Source organism: Elephas maximus, chromosome X (genome assembly GCF_024166365.1).
Source record: "Elephas maximus indicus isolate mEleMax1 chromosome X, mEleMax1 primary haplotype, whole genome shotgun sequence".
NCBI lineage: Eukaryota > Metazoa > Chordata > Mammalia > Proboscidea > Elephantidae > Elephas > Elephas maximus.
In genome coordinates, this window is record NC_064846.1 from 100,440,949 (window position 1) to 100,464,844 (window position 23,896).

At 39.3% G+C, this 23,896-nt stretch overlaps 1 protein-coding gene across 8 annotated transcripts in view; it reads right to left on the reverse strand.

Moving 5' to 3' along the window:
- The window catches only part of EDA (ectodysplasin A), a 637,692-nt gene that overhangs the window by 378,474 nt on the left and 235,322 nt on the right, over positions 1-23,896 (reverse strand). The gene's annotated exons all lie outside the window — the stretch shown is intronic.

A 23,896-nucleotide genomic window follows, 5' to 3' on the forward strand; every position in this document is an offset into this window, starting at 1 on the left:
AGACCACCCACCATGGGGATCACTTATTATTCTCATTCCATATTGTACTGCACCAACTTGTATCTTTAGATTGTAAGATCCTCAGAGAAAGGATTTTCTTCTTTGTTTAGTGCAATCAACCTATTGTAAAGCATTGTGTATACTTATAGACTAACACTAATGCTGTTCTTCCTGGGTTTCACTGGAATTATCCACCGATTCATGTGACTTCACTTGGGCATCATTTTTCTTCTGTGGATCGTTTGGGGGCTCTCTTCCAGGATTCTTTCAAGTAAAAATATTAGCACTTTCTGCTTTCGGAAGTGCTGTCAGCCACACATCTGAATATACATGCTTCATCCAGTTTTATTCTATTTCTTGCAGATAACAGTATCAAATTAAATACTGTCAAAGGGCTGCTACAAAGAGAAAACAAAAAGCCATTTTCCTCCTGGCTAAACTACAGATGATCTTAGTCACTCATGCTGTACAGAGAAGAACCAACACTAGTCCTTCTGGAATTGAGTATATTCCAACTAGTACAGGTTACAACTATATATCAAAACAATGCTGGTAAATAAATGAATAAATAAACAAAATCATCAATTTCCTGGTACAAATAGAGGGGAATGAAAACTTAAGATATGCAGAATTATTGAGTAATCCTATTTTTCAATTCCCTACATGTCTGTCAGTTTGTTATACTGTGGTGGCTTGTGTGTTGCTACGATACTGGAAGCTATGCCACTGGTATTTCAAACACAAGCAGGATCAACCAGGATGGACAGGTTTCAGCTGAGCTTCCAGACTCAGATAGACTAGGAAGAAGGACCTGGCAGTCTACTTCTGAAAAAATTAGCCAGTGGAAACCTTATGAATAGCAGCGGAACATTGAAAAAGTACTGGAAGATGAGCCCATAAGGTTGGAAGGCACTCAAAATACGATGGGGGAAGAACTGCCTCCTCGAACTAGAGTCGACCTTAATGACATAGATGGAGTCAAACTTTCAAGACATTCATTAATGATGTGGCACAACTCAAAAATGAGAAGAAACAGCTGCAAGCATCCATTAATAACAGGAAGGTGGAATGTACTAAGTACAAATACAGGAAATTTGGAAGATTCAAAAATGACATGGAATGCATAAACATTGATATCCTAGGCATTAGTGAACTGAACCTGACATTTTGAGTCAGATAATCATGTGGTGTGTATACATAGACATATTTAAGAGGAGTGGCATTGCATTCATTGTCGAAAAGAATATTTCAAGATCTAGCCTGAAGTACAATCATCTGAGTCACAGGATAATATCCATATGCCTACAAGGAAGACCAGCTAATGCAACTATTATTCAAATTTACTCATGAACTACTGAAGCCAAAAATGAGAAAATTAAAAAATTTTAACAACTTCTGTAGTCTAAAATTGATCAACCATGCAATCAAGATGCAATGACAATTACTAGCGATTGGAATGCAAAAGTTGGAAACAAAGAAGAAGGTCTGGTAGTTGGAAAATATGGCCTTGGTGATAGAAACGACAATGCCAGAGATTGCATGATAGAATTTTGCAAGACCAATGACTTCCTCATTGCAAATACCTTTTTTCACCAAAATAAATGGTGACTTTTATTTTTTTTTATACACATGGACCTCACCACATGGAATACACATGAATCAAATCGACTACATCTGTGGAAAAAGACAATGGAAAACTCAATATCATCAGTCAGAACACGGCCAGGGGCCAACTGCGGGACAGATGATCAATTGCTCATATGCAAGTTCAGGCTGAAGCTGAAGAAAATTAGAACAAGTCTAGGAGAGCCAAAGTATGACCTTGAGCATATTCTACCTGAATTTAGGAACCATCTCAAGAACAGATTTGACACATGAAACACTAATGACTGAAGACCAGGTGAGTTGTAGAATGACATCAAGAACATCATACGTGAAGAAAGCAAGAGGTCATTAAGAACACAGGAAAGAAAGAAAAGACCAAAACGGGTGTCAGAAAAGACTCTGAACCTTCTTCTTGAACGTTGAGTAGCTAAAGCAAAAGGAAGGAATGAAGAAGTAAAAGAGCTGAAGAGAAGATTTCAAAGGGCAGCTCAAGAAGATAAAGTAAAGTATTATAGTGAAATGTGCAAAGACCTAGAGTTAGAAAACAAAAAGGGAAGAACACGCTTGGCATTTCTCATGCTGAAAGAACTGAAGAGAAAATTCAAGTCTTTAGTTGCAATATTGAAGGATTCTATGGGGAAAATATTAAACAATGCAGGAAGCATCAAAAGAAGATGGAAGGAATACACAGAGTCACTGTACCAAAAAGAATTGGTTGATTTTCAAACCATTTTGGGAGGTAGCATATGATCAAGAGCCGATGGTGCTGAAGGAAGAAGTCCAAGTTGCACTGAAGGCATTGGCAAAAAACAAGGCTCCAGGAATTGATGGAATACCTATTGAGATGTTTCAACAAAAGGATGCAGCGCTGGAAGTGCTCACTCATCTATGCTAAGAAATTTGGAAGACAACTACCTGGCCAGCCGACTGGAAGAGATCTATATTCGTGCCCATTCCAAAGAAAGATGATCCAATAGAATGCAGAAATTATTGAGCAATAACATTAATATCACACTCAAGTAAAATTTTGCTGAAGATCACTCAAAAGCAGTTGCAGCAGTACATTGACAAAGAACTGGGAGAAATTCAAACGAGATTCAGAATATGATGTAGAACGAGGGAAATCATTGCTGATGTCAGATGGATCTTAACTGAAAGCAGAGAATACCAGAAAGATGTATACCTGTGTTTAATTGGCAATGCAAAGGCATTCCACTGTGTGGATCATAACAAATTATGGATAACATCGAGAAAAATGGGAAGTCCAGAACACTTAATTGTGCTCATGTGGGACCTGTACACAGACCAAGAGGCAGTCGTTCAAACAGAACAAAGGGATACTGCATGGTTTAAAGTCAGGAAAGGTGTGCATCAGGATTGTATTCTTTCACCATTCTTATTCAAATAATCCAAGAAGCTGGACTACATGAAGAACGTAGCATCAGAATTGGAGAAAGGCTCATTAACAACTTGCTTGCCGAAAGAGAAGAGGACTTGAAGGACTTATGGATGAAGATCAAAGGCCACAGCCTTCAGTACGGATTATACCTCAACATAAAGAAAACAAAAATCCTCACAAGTGGATCTTAAGCAAATCATGATAAAAGGAGAAAAGACTGAAGCTGTCAAGGATTTCATTTTACTTGGATCCACAATTGACACTCAACGAAACAGCAGTCAAGAATTCAAATGGAGGCAGGGCCAAGATGGCAGAGGAGTCAGAAAATTCCTGTGGTCCCTCTTACAACAAAGACTACAAAAAAATACTGATTACATATGACAACCTAGGAGCCCTGAACATCAAAGGGAAAGTTGAGGAGTAGCACTGAGCGGCAACGGGGCAGAGAGATGGTACAGAAACAGCCAGGATTTGCCAGACTTAACCCAGTGGGAACTGGCACCCTGGAGGCTGTGATCGGCTAGTGCCAGCGGTGAGGCAAGCAGTGGCATTTGAGATTTGTTTTCCACATTGAGAGAGGCTGAGCAGCAGAGAGTCTACTCATGCCTCCAGAATCAGTGTTCAACTGGCAAAAGATAAGCACATGCATCTAACCTACCTAGCAAGGAAAAAAAAAATGAAACACGTGGTAACTGAACAACACCTTGCTCCAAAAACTACTGGGTTACAGAAGAAATTAAGAATGGAATAAAGAAATTCAAAGAATCAAATGAGAAGGAAAGCATATCCTACTAGAACCTTTGGGACACAGCAAAGGCAATCCTTGGAGGTCAATTTATACCAATAAATGCACAGATCCAAAATGAAGAAAGGGTCAAAATCAAAGAATTAACCTTACAACTCGAACAAAAAGAAAGAGAACAGCAAAAGTAGCCCTTGGCACCAGAAGAAAACAAATAATAACATTTCAGCAGAATTAAATGAAATAGAGTACAGAAAAACAATCGAAAGAATTAACACGACCAAAAGTTGGTTCTTTAAAAGATCAACAAAATCGGTAAACCACTGGCCAGACGGACAAAAGAAAAACAGGAGAGGAAGCATATAACCCAAATAAGAAATGAGAAGGGCGATATCACAACAGAGCCAACGGAAATTAAAAGAATCATAACAGAATACTATGAAAAGTTGTACTCTAACAAATTTGAAAACCTAGAGGAAACGGACAAATTTCTAGAAACACTACCTACCTAAACTAACACAAACAGATGTAGGACAACTAAACAAACCTGTAACAAAAGAAGAGATTGGAAAGGTAGTTAATAAAACCCTTAACAACATCAACAAAAAAAGAACTGGCCCTGATGGCTTCACTGGAGAATTCTACCAAACATTCAGACAGGAGTTAACACCACTACTACTAAAAGTATTTCCGGGCATAGAAAAGGATGGAATACTCCCAAACTCATTCTATGAAGCCAAGATAACCCGGATAACAAAACCAGGCAAAGACACCACAAAAACAGAAAATTACAGAACAATATCCCTCATGGACTTAGACACAAAAATCCTTAACATAATTCTAGCCAATAGAATTCAACAACATATCAAAAAATAATAATAATTCACCATGACCATGTGGGATTCATACCAGGTATGCAGGGATGGTTCAACATTAGAAAAACAATCAATGTAATCCATCACATAAAACAAAAGACAAGAACCACATGATCTTATCAATTGATGCAGAAAAGGCATGTGACAAAGTCCAACACCCACTCATGATAAAAACTCTCAGCAAAATAGGAAAAGAAGGAAAATTCCTCAACATAATAAAGGGCATTTATACTAAACCAACAGCCAACATCATCCTCAATGGAGAGTGTCTGAAAGCATTCCCCTTGAGAACGGGAACCAGGCAAGGATGCCCTTTATCACCACTCTTATTCAACGTTGTGCTGGATGTCCTAGGCAGAGCAATTAGGCTACAAGAAGAAATAAAGGACATCCAGATTGGTAAGGAAGAAGTAAAAGTACATCTATTTGCAGATGATATGACCTTATACACAGAAAATGCTAAAGAATCCACAAGAAAACTACTGAAACTAATAGAAGACTTCAGCAAAGTATGAGAATACAAGATAAACACGCAAAAATCAGTTGGATACCTCTACACCAACAAAGAGAACGTCAAAGAGGAAATCACCAAATCGATACCATTTACAATAGACCCCAAGAAGATAAAATATTTATGAATAAATCTAACCAGAGTCATAAAAGACCTATACAAAGAAAACTACAAGACACTGCTGCAAGAAACCAAAAGAGACCTACATAAGTGGAAAAATACCTTGGTCATAGATATGAAGACTCAACGTTGTGAAAATGTCCATTCTACCCAAAGCAATCTATAGGTACAATGCAATTCTGATCCAAATTCCAATGACTTTTTTTAACGAGATGGAGAAACAAATCACCAACTTCATATGGAAAGAGAAGAGGCCCCGGATAAGTAAAGCATTACTGAAGACGAACACACTGGGAGGCCTCACACTACCTGATTTTAGAATCTATTATATCTCCATGGTAGTCAAGACAGCCTGGTAGTGGTACAACAACAGATATACAGACCAATGGAAGAGAATTGAGAATCCAGACATAAATTCATCCACTGATGAGCAGCTGATATTTGACAAAGGCACAAAGTCCGTTAACTGGGGAAAAGACAGTCTCTTTAACAAATGGTGCTGGCATAACTGGATAGTCATCTGTAAAAAAAATGAAACAAGAACAATATCTCACACTGTGCACAAAGACTAACTCAAAATGGATCAATGACCTAAATATAAAACCTAAAATGATAAAGATCATGGAAGAAAAAATAGGGACAATGCTAGAAGCCCTAATACATGGCATAAACAGTATACAAAACATTACTAACAATGCCCAAACACCAGAAGAGAAACTAGGTAACTGGGAGCTCCTAAATATCAAACCTTATGCTCACCAAAAGACTTCACCAAACTAGTAAAAAGACAACCTACACACTTGGAAAAAAAAATTGGCTATGACAATTCTGATCAGCATCTAATCTCCAAAACCTACAAGATACTGCAAAACCTCAACAACAAAAAGGCAAATAACCCAATTAAAAAATGGGCAAAGGATATGAACAGGCACTTCACCAAAGAAGACATTCAGCCAGCTAACAGATATATGAGGAAATGCTCACGATCATTAGCCATTAGAGAAATGCAAATCAAAACTACAATTGAGGTACCATCTCACTCCAAAGAGGCTAGCATTAATCCAAAAAAACACAAAATAATAAATACTGGAGAGTTTGTGAAGAGACTGGAACACTTATACAGTGCTGATGGAAGTGTAAAATGGTACAACCACTTTGCAAATCAATTTGGGACTTCCTTAAAAAGCTAGAAACAGAACTACCGTACAATTCAGCAATCCCACTCCTCAGAATATATCCTAGAGAAATAAGAGCCTTCACAATAATAGATATATGCACACCCATGTTCATTGCAGCTCTGTTCACAATAGCAAAAAGAAGGAAACAAATGGATGAATGGATAAACAAATTATGATATATTCACACATTGGAATACTGGGCAAGATAAAAAAAGACAATGAATCTGTGAAACATAACGGATGAGATCTGGAAGGCAGATTATGCTGAGTGAAATTAGTTGCAAAAGGACAAATATTATATGAGATCACTGTTATAAGAACTCAAGAAAAGGTTTAAACACAGAAAAAAACATTCTTTGATGGTTATGATGGTAGGGAGGAAAGGAAAGGGGTATTCACTAACTAGATAGTAGACAACAAGAATTATTTTAGGTAAAGGGAAAGACAACACACAACACAGAAGTCAGCAGAGCTGGACTAAACCAAAAGCTAAGAAGTTCCCCGAATACAACGAAACACTTTGAGGGACAGAGTAGCAGCAACGGGGCTCTGGGGATCATGGTTTCCGGCGACATCTAGGTCAATTGGCATAACAAAGTTTATTAAGAAAATGTTCTGCATCCCACTTTGGTGAGTGGCATCTGGGGTCTTACAAGCTAGCAAGCAGCCATCTAAGATGCATCAATTGGTCCCAACCCACCTGGAACAAAGGAGAATGAAGAACACCAAAGACACAAGGAAAGTTTTAGCACAAGAGACAGAAAGGGCCACATAAACCGGAGACTCCATCAGCCTGAGTCCAGAACAACTAGATTGCGTCCAGTTACCACCAATGACTGCCGTGACAGGGAACACAAGAGAGACGCCCTAACAGAGCAGGAGAAAAATGGGATGCAGAACTCAAATTCTAGTAAAAAGACCACACTTAATCGTCTGACTGAGACTGTAGGGACCCCGAAGACATGGCCCCCGGATTCTGTTAGCCCAAAACTAAAACCATTCCCGAAGCCAACTCTTCAGAAAAAGATTAGACTGGACTAGAAGACATAAAATGATACTGGTGAGGAGTGTGCTTGTTAGCGCAAGTAGATATATGAGACCAAGTGGGCAGTTCCTGTCCGGAGGTGAGATGAGAAAGCAGAGGGGGACAGGAGCTGGTTGAGTGGTCATGGGAAATACAGGGTAGAGAGGAGGAGTGTGCTATCACATTGTAGGGAGAGCAACTAGGGCCACATAACAATGTGTGTATATGTTTTTGTATGAGAAACTGACTTGAATTGTAACTTTTACTTAAAGCACAATAAAAAAAAAAGAAATCAAACGACATATTGCAGTGGGAAAATCTGCTGCGAGAGACCTATTTAAAGTATTAAAGAGCAAAGATGTCACTTTAAGGACTAAAGTGGACCTGACCCAAGCCATGGTGTTTTCAATTGCCTCACACGCTGGAAAATGAATAAGGAAGACTGAAGAAGAATTGACACCTTTGAATTCTGGTGTTGGCAAGGAATATTGAATATACCATGGACAGCCAAAAGAATGAACAAATCTGTCTTGGAAGGAAGGATGGTGTAACTTTGTCTCACATACTTTGGACATATTATCAGGAGGGACCAGTCCCTGGAGAAGGACATCATGATTGGTAGAGGGTTAGCAAAGAAGAGGAAGACCCTCAATGAGATGGACTGACATAGTGGCTGCAACAATAAGTGTCTTAGTTATCTAGTGCCACTATAACTGAAATACGACAAGTGGATGGGTTTAACAAAGAGTTTATTTCTTCACAGTAAAGAAGGCTAAATGTCCAAATTCAGGATGTCAGCTCCAGGGGAAGTCCTTCTCTCTCTGTCGGCCTTCTCATGAATCTTCCCCCAGACTAGGATCTTCTCTGCCCAGGAACACCAGGTCCAAAGGACGTGCTCTGCTCCTGGCACTGCTTTCTTGGTGGTATGAGGTCCCCTGTCTCTCTGCTCACCTCTTTCTTTTATATCTCAATCCAGCCTTGTAGGTTGAGTCTTACCTCACAGACACAACTGCTGCCCATCCTCCCTCATTACCATCATCAAAAAAAAAAAATCATAGAGGCAGGATTTACAATATATGGGAAAATCACACAATACCGGGAATCATGGCCCAGTGCAATCGATAAACACATTTTTGGGGAGACATAATTCAATCCATGACAATGCGCTCAAGCATAACAACAATTTTGAGGATAGTGCAAGACTGGGCAGTGTTTGATTCTGTTGTACATAGGGTCACTGTGATTTGGAACTGACTTGATGACAAAAAAAATTTTTTTTTTGATGACAGCTAACAACATTCTTCAACAAATGCAAATATTTAATGACTTGAAGTAAACTTAAAAATTAAAATACATTGGAAGAAAAACATCAGACAGTACATAAATTCTTGTGTGGAACCAGAAATCAGATATAATACAAAATCCCCAACTTCAGCAAATGTTTTCATGATTATCCACATGGAAAGGTAAAGATGTGGTCGTCTTTTTTTTTTCTTAACAAACTTGTCCCTTTAAGTTTGTTTTTATACATTTGCTCAAAAAATGCTTGCTGTTGGAGGTGGGGCCAACATGGCAGAGTATTCAGACACTTCCAGTGGTCCCTCTTATAACAAAGATACAAAAAAAACAAGTGAATTGATTATATATATGACAAGTGGGTTTTTTATGACAAGCTAGGAGCCCTGAACATCAAGGCAAAGTTAAGAAATCAGAATGAGCAGCAGGGGGAGGGAGAGATGGTTCAGAAACAGTGAGGAGTTGCCAGACTGAACTCGGCAGGAACCGGTGCCCCTCAGGCCCAATCCCCTGGCATGACCACGGCAGGGCTGGTGGTAGCATTTGGGACATGGTTTCCTCAGCGAGATAGAGCGACCCGCACAGAGTCTAATCACATCTCTAGAATCGGTGAAGGACGGTGCTCTTGGCAAAAGATAAGTACTTGCGTCTAATTTACCATGCAGATCAAAAAGTACCCGTTTTGAAAGAACTCTCCCCCATTTATCTGATCCCTCCTCCTTCTGGCCTAGCCCCTGAACCAGCTTCAGTGGCAATTGATTTCCCTAGGCCTGAGATAGGTCCTGCTGCCTGCCCTGAGCCACTGTCCTGACCTTGGAGAAGGAACAAATTAACAAATGGGGAAAAAATACTCTGCTGGCTCCCCTAAGCTGTGAAGTCAGGGCAGAAGTGGCCCCAGTCTAGTACAAGTAGTCCACGGAGTTTGAACGCCTTTCACCCCTTCATGGACCTGTGTGGACTCACCTCAGCAGCTTAGGCCCTTGTTCGCACAGTTCAATGGTGTATGTACCTGAGGTCTGAATTCAACTGTTTCAGCTATGTGGTGGAAAGGTGAGTTTTTGATAGTTGACACTGCTCTGCCTATTAAGCAGGGTCCTCACCTACCCACATCGGGGGCGTGAGGACTGGTGGCTCCACTCACACCACCTAGCCACCCCCAACAGGGGTTCAAGGATAACTGGTGCCTCCCAGTTCTTACAGCCAAAAGCAGTGGGTGCCCATGGTCCAGCTGCAGAGCCCACCCACCTGTGCACTCTAGGGAACAGGGACAGGCTTTTCTCACAGACACTTGGGGGAAGGTTGTCAGTCCCCTGCCTTGTAATATCATTATATAAGAGATGACAACATTAAATCAATAAAGACGGTCTAAAAAATGTAGTCATAGATCTTTCATATGGAGAGGAAGTCAAGGAGATATAAAGAGATAAAAGTTTGATTTAAATTTAGAAAAATAGGGGTAAATATTAAGGTAACCACAAAGGAGAATAACAATCCTACACATTGAAATAAAATACAAGAAAAATATAAAGACTCAGCAAAAAAAAAAAAAAAATTGACAGCAATGAAAAAGAGGAAAAGACAACATATAAAGAAAAACTATTCAGCACAAAAAATTAAGTGGAAAAAAGAAACTGTCAACAACACACAAAAAAGACACCAAAATGACAGCACTAATCTCATACCTATCCATAATTACACTGAATGTAAATGGACTAAATGCACCAATAAAGAGACAGAGAGCGACAGAATGGATAAAAAAAATGATCCATCTATATGCTTCCTAAAAGAGACATACCTTAGACTTAAAGATACAAACAAACTAAAACTCAAAGGATGGAAAAAAATATATATCAAGCAAACAACAATCAAAAAAGAGCAAGAGTGGTGATATTAATTTCTGACGAAATAGACTTTAAAGTAAAATATACCACAAAGAATAGGTAAGGACACTATATAATGATTAAAGGGACAATATACCAGGAGGTAAAACCATAATAAACATTTATGCACCCAATGACAGGGCTTCAAGATACATAAAACAAACTCTAACAGCACTGAAAAGAGAGATAGATGGCTTCACAATCATAGTAGGAGACTTCAACACACCACTTTCAGTTAGGGACAGAACATCCAGAAAGATGCTCAATAAAGACACAGAAGACCTAAATGCCAAAACCAACCAACTTGACCTCATAGACATATACCGAACATCCCACCCAACAGCAGCCAAGTATACTTTCCTTTCCAATGCACATGGAACATTCTCTAGAATAGACCACATATTAGGTAATAAAGAAAGCCTTAACAGAATCCAAAACAATGAAATATTACAAAGCATCTTCTCTGAACATAAAGCCATAAAAGTAGAAATCCATAACAGAAAAAGCAGGGAAAAGAAATCAAACACATAGAAACTGAACAACACCTTGCTCAAATCTTCTGGTTTATGGAAGACGTTAAGGATGGAATAAAGATATTCATAGAATCCAATGAGGATGAAAACACTTTCTATCAGAACCTTTGGGACACAGCTAAAACAGTGCTCAGAGGTCAATTTAAAGCAATAAATACACACATCCAAAACGAAGAAAAAGCGAAAATCAAAGAATTATCCCTACAACTTGAACAAATACAGAGCCACAAAAGAAATGCTTGGGCACCAGCAGAAAGCAAATAATAAAAATTAGAGCAGAATTAAATGAAATAAAAAAAAGAAAACAATTGAAAGAGTTAACAAGACCAAAAGCTGGTTCTTTGAAAAGATTAACGAAATTGATAAACCATTGGCCAAACTGACCAAAGAAAAACAGGATAGGAAGCAAATAGCCCAAATAAGAAATGAGATGGGTGATATCACAACAGGCCCAACTGAAATTAAAAGAATCATTAACAGAATACTATGAAAAACTGTACTCTAACAAATTTGAAAACCTAGAAGAAAAGGACAAATTTCTAGAAACACACTACCTACTTAAACTAACACAAACAGAGGTAGAACAACTAAATAAACTTATAACAAAAGAAGAGATTGAGAAACTAATTAAAAAATTCCCAACAACAACAAAAAAGCCCTTGTCCTGAAAGCTTCACTGGAGAATTCTACAACCTTTCAGAGAAGAGTTACCACCACTACGACTAAAAGTATTTCAGAGCATAGGAAAGGATGGAATACTCCCAAGCTCATTCTATGAAGTCAGCATTTCCCTGATTCCAAAACCAGGTAAAGACACCATAAAAAAAGAAAATTACAGACCTATATCCCTCATGATTTTAGACACAAAAATCCTCAGCAAAATTTTAGGAAATAGAATTCAACAACATCTCAAAAAAATAGTTCACCATGACCAAGTGAGATTGATACCAGGTATGCAGGGATGGTTCAACATTAGAAAAACAATCAATGTAATCCATCACATAAATAAAAAAAGAGAAGAAACACATCATTTTATCAATTGATTCAGAAAAGGCATTTGGCAAGTCCAACACCCATTCATGATAAAAACCCTTAGCAAAATAGGAATAGAAGGGAAATTCCTCAACATAATAAAGGGCATTTATATGAAGCCAACAGCCAACATCATCCTAAATGGAAAGAGTCTAAAAGCATTCACCTTGAGAATGGAAACCAGACAAGGAAGCCCTTTATCACCATTCTTAGTCAACATTCTGCTGGAGGTCCTAGCCTGAGCAATTAGGCTAGATAAAGAAAAAAAGGGCATCCAGACTGGTAAGGAAGAAGTAAAAGTATCTCTATTTGCAGATGACATGATCTTATACACAGAAAACCCTCAAGAAAACTACTGAAAGTAATAGAAGAGTTCAGTAGAGTATCAGGATACAAGATAAACACACATAAATCAGTTGGATTCCTCTACACCAACAAAGAGAACATCGAAGTGGAAATCCCTGAATAAATACCACTTACAATAGCTCCCATGAAGATAAAATACATAGGAAGAAATCTAACCAGAGACATAAAAGACCTACACAAGACACTACTGCAAGAAACCAAAAGAGACCTACATATGTGGAAAAACATACCTTGCTCATGGGTAGGAAGACTCAATATTGCAAAAATGTTTAACCGAATTGATCTATAGATAAGATGTAATCCTGATCCAAATTCCAATGACATTTTTTAATGAGATAGAGAAACAAATCACCAACTTCGTATGGAAGGGAAAGAGACCCTGGATAAGTAAAGCATTACTGAAAAAGAAAAACAAAGCGAAAGGCCTCACACTACCTGATTTTAGAACCTATTATACCGTCACAGTAGTCAAAATGGCCTGGTACTGGTACAACAACAGATACCTAGACCAATGGAACAGAATCGACAATCCAAACATAAATCCATCCACATATAAGCAGCTCATATTTGACAAAGACCCAAAGTCTGTTAAATGGGGAAAAGACAGCCTCTTTAACAAACGGTGCTGGTATAACTGGATCTTCATCTGCAATAAAATGAAGCAAGACCTATACCTAACACCATTGCACAAAAACTAACTCATAGTGAATCAAAGAACTAAACATAAAATCTAAAACGATAAAGAGCATGGAAAAGAAAACAGGGATAACGTTAGAAGCCCTTATACATGGTGTAAACAGAATACAAAACATCACTAAAAATGCACTAACTCCAGAAGAGAAATCAGATAACTGGGAGCTCCTAAAAATCAAACACTTTATGCTCATCCGAAGACTTTAACCAAAAGAGTAAAAAGATTGGGAAAAAGTTTTTGGCTACAACAAATCCAATCAGCATTTGATCTCTAAAATCTACACGACAGTGCAAAAACTCAACAACAAAAAGACAACCCAATTAAAAAGAGGGCAAAGGATATGAACAAGCACTTCACCAAAGAAGACATTCAGGCGGCTAAAAGACACATGAGGAAATGTTCATGATCATTAGTCATTAGAGAAATGCAAATCAAAACTACAATGAGATACCATCACACACTAACAAGGCTGGCATTAATCCCAAAAACCACAAAATAATAAATGGTGGAGAAGCTGTGGAGAGACTGGAACACTTATACACTGCTGGTGGGAATGTAAAATGGTACAACCACTTTGGAAATTGATTTGGCACATCTTTAAAAAGCTAGAAATAGAACTACCATATTATTCAGCAATCCCACTGCTTAGAATATAGCCTAGAGAAATAAAAGCCCTCACATGAACAGATATATGCACACCCATGTTCATTGCAGCAATATTTACAATCTCAAAAAGAGCAACCAAGGTGCCTATCAATGGATGAATGGATGAATAAATTATGGTACATTCACATAATGGAATAAATTTTTTTTTTTTACTATACAACAATTAAGAACAATAATGAATCCATGAAACATCTCATAACATGGAGGAATCTGGAAGGCATTATGCTGAGTGAAATTAGTCAGTTGCAAAAGGACAAATATTGTATGAGACCACTATTATAAGAACTCAATACAAAGTTTAAAGACAGAAGAAAATATTCTTTGATGGTTACAAGGGTGGGGATGGAGGCGGTATTCACTAATTTGATAGTAGACAAGAACTATTTTAAATTTTAGGTGAAGGGAAAGACAACACATAGTATATGGGAGGTCAGCATAGCTGGACTAAACCAAAAGCAAAGAAGTTTCCTAAATACAATGGAACGTTTCGAAGGCCAGAGTAGCAGGGACTGGGGTCTGGGGACCCAGGTTTCAGGGGACATCTAGGTCAACTGGCATAACAAAATGTATTAAGAAAACATTCTGTATCCCACTTTGGTGAGTGGCATCTGGGGTCTTTAAAGCTAGCAAGGGACCATCTAAGATGCATCAATTGGTCTCGAACACTTGGTGCCATGGAGAATGAAGAACACCAAAGTCACAATGTAAATATGAGCCCAAGAGACAGAAGAGGCCACATAAACCAGAGACTACATCAGACTGAGACCAGAAGAACTAGATGGTGCCTGGCTACTACAGATGACTGCTCTGACAGGGAACACAACAGAGAATCCCTGATGGAGCAGGAGAAAAGTGGAATGCAGACCTCAAATTCTAATAAAAAGACCAGACTTAATGGTCTGAGACTAGAGGAACCTGTTGTTCATGGTCCCTGGACCCTCTGTTAGCCCAAGACTGGAACCATTCCTAAAGCCAATTCTTCAAACAGGGATTGGACTGGACTATTAAAATAGAAAATGATACTGGTGAGGAGTGAGCTTCTTGGCTGAAGTAGACACAGGAGATTATGTGGGCAGCTCCTGTCTGGAGGCGAGATGGGAAGGCAGAAGGGGACAGGAGCTGGTGGAATGGACAAAGGGAATACAGGGTGGAGAGAAGGAGTGTGCTATCTCATTAGGGGGAGAGCAGCTAGGAGTACATAGCAAGGTGTGTATAAGCTTTTGTATGAGAGACTGACTTGATTTCTAAACTTTCACTTAAAACACAATAAAAACAATGCTTGCTTAGTATAAATGCTGTTTCCAGTGCTCAACAGTAGTTAAAAATCCCAAATATGGGCAACAGGAAGAGGGAGAAGCAAACACACTGGGATAATCCATAAACTGTGATTGTCAAAATGGCTCTAAGAACATAAAGAGGTAATACCGTAACACTAAACCTTCTCTCTAGAACAATCTAGTCTACGCCATGGAACATTTCATCCAAGTCCCCTGTTTCTTCCAACTCACGGGCAGTAGTCTTAGCCTCTACCCCAGTGAAACTTTTGGCTTATGCTTGACCCTTGCTCTTTGTGTATACAGATGAAGATGGGCACCTTTTCAAACTTGCATCTGACGTTTACAAGTAGTCTCCTAAAATTCTAAGAGCATACAGTAGTTGTAGAATTGGAGGACTAGAAACATGAATTATTTAGCACGGCATTCTTTCAAAGATACATTTCAATAAAAAACCCATTTCTGAGAGATACACAATAAAAATTTAACAAATCATTTGAGAATGATGACTCCATAGCCAAAAGATGCTGTTAAGTTCGTATCTGCAGCCACATAAAGAATATAATCTATAAAGAGACTGAGTCCTTATGGAGGTCTTTGCACAATGCTGAACTCCCATCAATACCTCCCAGTGTAAACATACCAAGACAGGTGTAGATTCTATCACCACCACCTCTTACTGAGCATTCCTGAGATGTGTGGCTAATATAAAATAAAACACGATGTGACAAGTTAGGTCAGAATGATTAACATTTGGATTATTAAAATGACATCTTGACACAAATATCCACAATGGCTTTATTATGAAAGTTCAGCTTTCTGTTCACAGTCCTTTGCAGTGCCCCTCCAGGCAGAATTAAACGTGTAAGATTTTTTCCTTAAGAACATGTTATTGCTGACTGAGGAAGCCAGCACAACTTGTACAAGGCAAAGTCATGAAAGCTCCATGGATGCATCCAAATCCCTAAGGGACCGAATTGCTGGGCTGAGGGCTGTGGGGACCATGGTCTCAGGGGACATCTAGCTCAATTGGCATAACATAGTTTATAAAGAAAATGCTCTACATTCTACTTTGGTGAGTAGTGTCTGGGGTCTTAAAAGCTGGTGAGCGGCCATCTAAGATACTCCACTGGTCTCACCCCTTTGGGAGCAAGGGAGAATGAAGAAAACTAAAGATACAAGGGAAAGATTAATCCGAAGGACTAATGGACCACATCTACCACGGCCTCCACCAGACTGAGTCCAGTACAACTAGACGGGGCCTGGCTGCAACCACTGACTGCTCTGACAGGGATCACAGGGGAGGGTTCCAGACGGAGCTGGAGAAAAACGTAGAGCAAAATTTTAACTCACAAAGAAAGACCAGGCTTACTGGCTTGATAGAGATTGGAGAAACCCCAAGGGTGTGGCCCCTGGACAGACTTTTAGCTCAGTAATGAAGTCACTCCTGAGAGTCACCCTTCAGCCAACAATTAGACAGACCCATAAAACAAAACGAGACTAAAGAGGCACACCAGCCCATTTGCAGGGGCTTGTGGGCACGAGGGGCCAGGAAAGCTGGTAATAGGGAACCCAGGGTGTAGAAGTGGGAGTGTTGACATGTCATGGGGTTGTTAACCAATGTCATAAAACAATATGTGTACTAACTGTTTAATGAGAAGCTAGTTCTGTAAAACTTCGTCTGAGGTAGAATTTAAAAAAAAAGAAAAAAATGTAGAACAAAATTCTAACTCACACAAAAAGACCAGACTTACTGGCCTGACAACTGAAGAAACCCCGACAGGATGGCCCCTTGACACTGTTTTAGCTCAGTAATGAAATCACTCCTGAGGTTCACCCTTTAGCCAAAGATTAGACAGGCCTATAAAACAAAAGGAGACTAAAGGGGCACAGCAGCCCAGGGGCAAGGATTAGAAGGCAGGAGGGGACAGGAAAGCTGGTAATAGGGAATGCAAGCTCGAGAAGGGAGAGTGCTGACATGCCATGGGGTTGTTAACCAATGTCATAAAACAATATGTGTGCTGACTAATGAGAAGCTAGTTTGTTTGTAAACCTTCATCTAAAGCACAATAAAAAAAGAACATGTTACTGCTAAGCAGCTAGTACAGCATCTGTTAGGATGAAGTTAAAATACCTTTTAGTTATAAAGAAAGCAGTATGGACTACATTAAGTCCTTAATGTATGCCCGATGATAACCTTTCGCCTCCTAAAAGAGATATATTGGGTTAAGATGGTTTAACATTGAACAGTTAGGATCATGCAATCAATACTCTTCAAAGAGAGGGAGATTTCAACTAACATTTAAGCTTGAAATAAATTTGGCTAAACAAAATGTTAACTACAAGTTATCACACCTGACCAACCTAAGTCAGCTAATTGTAGCTTCCACTTTAATTACTACAGAAATATAGTTTAAATGGCTTCTGCTTAGTCTGACTGCATCTGCCGTGGGATATATTCAGAAGAATGAGAAAATCAAAAGGACCAAAAGACACCTGGAATGTGACTAGGGACTCGTGTTAAATACAGGTAAGAGTTCATCATTAATTGATCCTCCCGCAACCAACCCTCCTGTTTCTCTGATGCGCATAGAATTTCTTTTTTCAAAACTTAATGTACTGCTAGAAATCACATTTCCAACCCATAGAAATGGGAAATCAGAGCTCACCTCACACTTTTAAAAGTAAATCAGTAAGTGATCGGGACCTACCAGCAAAGAGGAAATGTTATAAAAGCAAACCTCGCACATCTCTTCCACAGTTTTGTCCTCTTCTTTCCCCCACAAAGCAAACATAACAAAATCAAATATTTGTATTATAAGCTCTCTGTTACTGAATTGAGGCCAGAAAAAAGATTTGCTTGTAGAGGTTTATTTGAAATAATGTAGTCTACTATAGTCAGTGCAACAAAGCACCATTACTATAGATCATCCAAAAGTGGATGGAATTATCTTTCTAATGGGATTTTACTCATTTAAAACAAAAAATGTCCTGACAATGAAAGCCTTAAACACAGAAATAACTTAGAAGGAGGTTACAAAATTTCATTCCCAAGGGCCCTGTAAAAATAGAAATTCATCTTTCCAGAAAGGCTTGAGTAAAGTTGAGCCTAGAGGCAGGAAGATCGATGAGAGCTCCCCAAACCAATACAGGCCTATAACTCTAAAAGGGGCCTCAATTCTGCTGCACTACACAGATGAAATAAATGTGCTGCTTATAATTACTAACCTGATCCATCCACAGGTGACTACTTTTGCCATTTGATGTTCATAAAGGACCACTTGGTAAAAACTCTAATATATAAAGAATGTAATTATAAATCTATTGGATGGGAATACTTGGAACAAAATGGGAGGGAGGGGGAAATGTCCTGGTTAATAGGAAAAATACACATTATGTATGCAATGAAGAGTTTATAGTCTCTTCTTTAGGAGAAAGGTAAACAATAAGAGAAAGAACTTTTATTTCACTCATTCTTCTGACAAAAGTGATAACCAAAAAGAAGAAGGGGGGGCAGAAGAAGGATGAGAAGGAGAAGAGAAGAGAAGGGGAGGAAAAGGAAGAAAAAGAGAAGGAAGAGGAGGAGAAAGAAAAGGAAGAGGAAGAGGAAGGAGGAGGAGGAGAAATCTCAGTGAGGGGAATAGTTTGTAAAAGGACACATTGGGAGCCATATTTAGCTTTGGAAAAACAGTGGCTTTCAGAGACTAATATCCCATTATACCTTATGCCAACAGGGAATTATCTATATTCCTTGTACATAGTTTAGTGTTCTCAGACAATCTAGGGATCATCCTTCACCTGCCTCTAGGTCTTGAATTCTAAAGAGGTCTATATTGGCTCCTGTCCTGCAGGCAGAAAGAGAATGATCAAGTAATAACAAGCACTCCTCGCCCCCACTTTCGAGCCAGTTCTAACCCATTGCCATCAAGTCAATTCTGATTCATAGTGACCCTATAGGACAGAGTAGAACGGCCCTATAGTGTTTCCAGGGCTGTAATCTTTACATAAGCAGGCAGCCACATCTTTCTCCCATGGAGCGGCTGGTGGGTTCAAACCATTGACCTTTTGATTAGCAGCCAAGCACTTAACCACTGCACCACCAGACCGCCTCTAAGCCCATGTCTCTACTCCCATTCACACTCCTTTCTTTATCCTACCTACTCTAGCCAGGGATCCAGTATTCTGGGCCAGTCTTACTTTCTTTGATTAGCCTCCTATCCAAGTTCTTATTTATTTTTATCTTATTTAACAAGGGCCAGTCTTACTTTCTTTGATTAGCCTCCTATCCAAGTTCTTATTTATTTTTATCTTATTTAACAAACACTAACATGGATACCGTTTTAAGCACTTTATAAATATCAACATACTTAATCAACAAAATAAGCTCATGAGAGAGGTACTATTATGGATTGAATTGTTGTGTCCCCCCAAAATGTGTGTCATCTTAGGCCTTGATTCCCAGTACTGTGTGATTGTACACCATTTTGACATCTGATGTAATTTTCCTATGGGTTGTAATACCTCTATGATGTAAATGAGGCAGGACTCAATCTAAAAGGTTAGGTTGTATCTTGAGTCAATCTCTTTTGAGATATAAAAGAGAGAAATGAGCAGAGAGACAAGGGGACCTCATACCACTAAGAAGTGCCAGGAGCACAACGTGTCCTTTGGAACCGGGGTCCCTGAACTGAGAAGCTCCTAGACCAGGGGAAGATTGATCACAAGGACCTTTCCCCAGAGCCAACAAAGAGAGAGTCTTCCCCTGGACCTGGTGCCCTGAATTTGGACTTCTGGCCTCCTAGACTATGAGAGAAAAAATTTCTGTTTGTTAAAAGCCACCCACTTGTGGCATTTCTGTTATAGCAGCACCAGATAACTAAGAGAGGTACTATTATCCTCATTTTATAGATGAAAAATACTTAGGTTTAGAGAAGGTTAACTAACTTGCCCAAAGACCACACTACAAGTAAGTGGTAGAGCAGAGATTAGAACTCAGGCAGTCTGGCTCAAAAGCCCCACTATACTATGCTGTCTTCACAAAGAAAAAAATCAAATGACGGTTGTTGGTTTAGCAATTATCCTAAAGATGTTCTGCTTTCCTTTTTTAAAGAAATGTAATAATACTAAAGCTATAATTTTTTAAAGGCAATACCAACAGCATATACCCTTTGTTTACATGCATTCTTACCGCATATCACATGGAAGGCCTTTTTATTTTCAGTGCAGTCCTTAGTAATAAAGTTTGTACTTCCCTGGGGCATTACGGGGAGGAGTTGGCAGAAATAGGACTTTGCAAATGACCTTATTTCTCATAGTTTTACCTAGTCAATCCTCTTTTATAAATACAAGAGTGTGGCTTTTATTTCCAGGGATTTAACAAGTGTTTCTTTGGATCCAATCAATCTGAGGGTAAAATCAAGGTATCTGGATCACAATGAAGACTAGAACATCAATCACTTGCCCCCAAATCCTGCAACTCTGGGATTTCTCATTCTTCCCTGAACCAGGTAGAGTCTCTTCTGCATATGCTAACTGGTCCCAACCAAGGGAGTGGGCTGAGCAGATTACCATCTTCAGTCTCCTACAATGGGTTATGTCCCTCCTCCTGTACTTGCCCTCATTACCAGCATGACAGCTGCTGAGTTGACTGCTGTTAAACTATCAATCCCAGGGCTCTACTAGTCTCATCCAGGCTTCTCCTTTTACAGGTCACTGTCCCAGGTGTTGATGCTAACAATTACCCTTCCAACACCCCATTTTGAGCTACCCAGCTACTAAAGCTAGGAAGGAGAGATAATTCTAATTATTTCCTTTCTTCTACTCTCACGTCAAAACCATCAACAAATCCTGTTGACTATCTTCAAACTATAACCAAAATCCTTCCACTTCTATCTTTACTGTTACCATTCTAATACAGGACCCTATTGCTTCCTAACTAGTCTTTCATTCTTGACTTCCTACAATTCATTGTCTACTCTACAGGCAGTAATGTTAAAGCACAGTCTGATCAATTGCACTCCTGACTGAAACCATTTAATGATTTCTCACTACACTCAAAATAAAATCTAAACAAATTCCTTATTTATGGTCTAAAATACCAACCTGCATGATCTGGCTTCTGCCAACTTCTCATACCATTCATGCTTTCCCTTGCTTCCTAAGAAAGGCCAAACTCTTCCTCATCTCAGGGCCTTTCAACATGACTTTTCCTCTACCTGGAACAATTTTTCTCCCTTTGCTCGTTGTTGTTGTTAGGTGCCGTCGAGTGGGTTCCGACTCATAGCGACCCCTATGCACAACAGAACGAAACACTGCCTGGTCCTGCACCATCCTTACAATCATTGTTATGCTTGAGCCCATTGTAGCAGCCACTGTGTCAATCCACCTCGTTGAGGGTCTTCCTCTTTTCGCTGACCATGTACTCTGCCAAGCATGATGTCCTTCTTCAGGGACTCCCTCCTGACAACATGTCCAAAGTATGTAAGACACGGTCTCACCATCCTTGCTTCTAAGGAGCATTCTGGTTGTACTTCTTCCAAGACAGATTTGTTCGTTCTTTTGGCAGTCCATGGTATATTCAATATTCTTCGCCAACTCCACAATTCAAAAGCGTCGACTCTTCTTCTGTCTTCCTTATTCATTGTCCAGCTTTCACATACATATGATGCGAATGAAAATACCATGGCTTAGGTCAGGTGCACCTTAGTTTTCAAGGTGACATCTTTGCTCTTCAACACTTTGAAGAGGTCCTTTGCAGCAGATTTGCCCAACACAATGCGTCTTTTGATTTCTTGACTGCTGCTTCCATGGCTGTTGATTGTGGATCCAAGTAAAACAAAATCCTTGACAACTTCAATCTTTTCTCCATTTATCATGATGTTGCTCATTGGTCCAGTTGTGAGGACTTTTCTTTTCTTTGTATTGAGGTGTAATCCATACTGAAGGCTGTGGTCTTTGATCTTCAGTAAAGTGCTTCAGGTCCTCTTCACTTTCAACAAGCAAGGTTGTGTCATCTGCATAACACAGGTTGTTAATGAGCCTTCCTCCAATCCTAATGCCCCATTCTTCTTCATACAGTCCAGCTTCTCGGATTATTTGCTCAGCATACAGATTAAATAGGTATGGTGAAAGAATACAACCCTGATGCACACCTTTCCTGACTTTAAACCAATCAGTATCCCCTTGTTCTGTCTGAAAAACTGCCTCTTCATCTATGTAAAGGTTCCTCATGAGCACAATTAAGTGTTCTGGAATTCCCATTCTTCGCAGTGTTATCCATAGTTTGTTATGATCCACACAGTCAAATGCATTTGCATAGTCAGTAAAACACAGGTAAACATCCTTCTGGTATTCTCTGCTTTCAGCCAGGATCCATCTGACATCAGCAATGATTTCTCTGGTTCCACGTCCTCTTCTGAAACCGGCCTGAATTTCTGGCAGTTCCCTGTCGATATACTGCTGCAGCCGTTTTTGAGCGATCTTCAGCAAAATTTTGCTTGCGTGTGATATTAATGATATTGTTCTATAATTTCCACATTCTGTTGGATCACCTTTCTTGGGAATAGGCATAAATGTGGATCTCTTCCAGTCAGTTGGCCAGGAAGCTGTCTTCCATATTTCTTGGCATAGACGAGTGAGCACCTCCAGCGCTGCATCCATTTGTTGAAACATCTCAATTGATATTCCATCAATTCCTGGAGCCTTGTTTTTCGCCAATGCCTTCAGAGCAGCTTGGACTTCTTCCTTCGGTACCATCGGTTCCTGATCATATGCCACCTCTTGAAATGGTTGAATATTGACTAAATCTTTTTGGTATAATGACTCTGTGTATTCCTTTCATCTTCTTTTGATGCTTCCTGCGTCATTTAGTATTTTCCCCATGGAATCCTTCATGATTGCAACTTGAGGCTTGAATTTTTTCTTCAGATCTTTCAGCTTGAGAAACGCCGATCGTGTTCTTCCCTTTTGGTTTTCCTTCTCCAGCTCTTTGCACATGTCATAATAATACTTTGTCTTCTCCAGACGCCCTTTGAAATCTTCTGTTCAGTTCTTTTACTTCATCAATTCTTCCTTTTGCTTTAGCTGCTCGACATTCGAGAGCAAGTTTCAGAGTCTCCTCTGACATCCATCTTCGTCTTTTCTTTCCTATCTTTTCATTGACCTCTTGCTTTCTTCATGGATGATGTCCTTGATGTCATTCCACAACTCATCTGGTCTTCAGTCACTAGTGTTCAATGCATCAAATCTGTTCTTCAGATTGTCTCTAAGTTTAGGTGGGATGTACTCAAGGACATATTTTGGCTCTCGTGGACTTGCTCTGATTTTCTTCAGTTTCAGCTTGAACTTGCATATGAGCATTTGATGGTCTGTTCCACAGTCGGCCCCTGGCCTTGTTCTGACTGATGATATAGAGCTTTTCCACCGTCTCTTTCCACAGATGTAGTCAATTTGATTTCTGTGTGTTCCATCTGGTGAGGTCCATGTGTATAGTTGCCGTTTATGTTGGTGAAAGAAGGTATTTGCAATGAAGAAGTCATTGGTCTTGCACCTTTGCTCTTAATGTGGCTAAATTCTGCTCATCTATAAGTTTCAGTTTAAATGGTATCTTCTCAAAGAGGCCCTCTGTCTTAGTTATCTAGTGCTGCTATAACAGAAATACCACAAGTGGATGACTTTAACAAAGAGAAATTTATTTTCTCAC